The sequence below is a fragment of the Chrysochloris asiatica genome, unplaced genomic scaffold (assembly GCF_000296735.1).
Source record: "Chrysochloris asiatica unplaced genomic scaffold, ChrAsi1.0 scaffold00279, whole genome shotgun sequence".
Lineage (NCBI taxonomy): Eukaryota > Metazoa > Chordata > Mammalia > Afrosoricida > Chrysochloridae > Chrysochloris > Chrysochloris asiatica.
In genome coordinates, this window is record NW_006408797.1 from 3,519,117 (window position 1) to 3,521,537 (window position 2,421).

Genomic DNA, 2,421 nt, shown 5'->3' on the forward strand with positions numbered 1-2,421 from the left:
GGGATGCAACAAATTGGGAAATAAATGCATTCGCTCATATTAATGTGCAGCAAGGTGTTTTGGGTCCTAGCTTATTCTGTTAGTACCAAATGGCCCAGAATCTTGACCTTATCTTCTTTACAATCAAGAAGTGTAACTCAGGGGTTTCCATATTTACTGAATTTTCAATTAATTCACAGGTACTACTATTTATTACACCTGAGCCAAACACAGTTGCTTCTTGACTGATGAGTATTACTAAACTGTGTAAGAGCAGTGTGTCTAAATTTAGAAATAGCACTATCACGTCTGAATAAAAGAAAAACACCTGAAAAATAAGAGAAGATTGGATACAGATAGGTAAAACTTAATTTTAGAGATCAGTTAAAGTAACAAGGAGTAAACCTGCTCAAAGTGACATTGTGGATGAGACACTAATTAACCCTGCAGTTGTTGTTGTTCAGTGACCCTGTTGTTCAGTTTCCATGGAACAGCTGATAGGTTTGAACCATTAACCTTATGGTTAGCAGTCCAGTGCTTATCCAATAGTGCCATACCAGTACTCCAATCCTTGCTCGTTATCCTTCTTATTACATTTTTGATGTCATTATTAAATTTTATGTATTTTTTTTCAGAATTGTGTGTTTTGTTTATGTGCTTGTCACTTTGGAGAACACTGTAGTAGGTAACATTAAATCTAGAGCTTGAAGCAATCATTAGACTGGGGATTGTTGCAATTGACAGAATAAGTAAAAGAGAATTATGTTTAAAGTCAAGCAATCCTTGATTTCAGTTTTGGCCTTTCCACTTAAAATCTAAAGAGTGTTGAAAGATTTGTGCATTTTCTTAAGCCCACAAAGTTTCCATTATATCATTCTAAGTGGCAAAATGAAAAAAAAAAAAACAACTCAAAACTCTGAGTCAAGTGGAGAAATAAGTCTAGACAGCTCATTTTACTTGCCCCAATATGGTAGCTCCCTTTCCTCCTTTGTAACACTCTATACATGTGTATGTCTTCCCAAGGTTTGCCTTCAAGTTGAGAAATATGCAGTGATTGCAGAGTAACAGATGCCTCAGGCTAAGGCCTAAATTGGTTACACAGCAATTCTCATGATCAAATTACTTTAACTCACTGTAACTTTGCATAGAAATAGTACTGAACATAGGAAACTAGGGGAGAAAAGATTAGGCTTCTTGCTCTGTTAAAGATTTACAGCCTTGGAAACCCTATCTAGCATCGTTATGAGCTGGAAGCGATTCCATGGTACTTAACAACAACAACATAGGAGATTCAGTAAAAAATATCGATACTAGGATTCCAACTCACATGTGCACACGTTAATTGCAGACAAAACGTGTTTAAACATGTGTAGTACTGTGGGTTAATGCACCAGACTTCAAAGGCATTTGCACTGCAAGGTTGGTGGTTCAAGCTCACCAGCTGCTCCCTGGGAAACCCTATACAAGGTCGCTATGGGTCAGAGTCGACTCAACGGCACTTAACAACAACCAACAACAGCAACAACTGTGATTAGTGAATGGCTACAGTCAAGTTCTCTTGGTAGTACACTTGTCATAGTCTTGTTAGGATGCCTTTAAAAAACATGGTCCAATCAAAACAATGACTTCTAAGGGGATCTGCTGGGTTAGTTAATTCAAGGGAGAGAGGTTAACTTGGAAGGTTATAGTGTCTGCTTTTGGGATTCCCAAAGGGATAATCTTGATATTGTTTCTCAAGAACTCAGGATGATTATAGAGGCTATTTATGGAGATTTTAAGAACATCGAACACTGTATTGAAGAGAAAAAGGTCAGGAAAGTTGCACTGAGGAAACTTTTTTCCTCTATTATGACAATGCATCTGCTCAATTTTCAATATAGCAAGGGCTGTCCTACTAGAATTTTGGTGGGGAACCTTACCCTATCCATCCTGCAGTCTTGATCTCATTCCATAAGACTTCATTTTATTGTATAAACTCAAATAACATTAAAAAAGAACACAATTTTCCATTTTGATGTGGTATAAATCCAAGAATGCAGAATTCTTTATGGAAGGGTTGTTGTCCTTAGGTGCTATTGAGTCAGTTCTAAATCAGAGCAACCCTATTTACAACAGAACAAAGCACTGCCTGGTCCTATGATTTCTTTACAATAGTAAAGTTTGAGCCTATTGTTTCTGTCAATATGTTAATCAGTCCTCTTTTCGCTGACCCTCCACTTTACGAAACATGATGTCCTTCTCCAGGAACTGTTTTCCTCCTGATAACATGCCAAAAGTACAAGAGTTGAAGATGTGCCATCATTACTTCTAAGGAGCAATCATCTTCCAAAGCAGATTTATTATTCTTTTGACAGCTCATAATAATATATTCAATATTCTTTGCCATATTCATAATTCAGCTGCATCAACTTTTCTTCTCTTTTCATCATTCTTTGTCCAGCT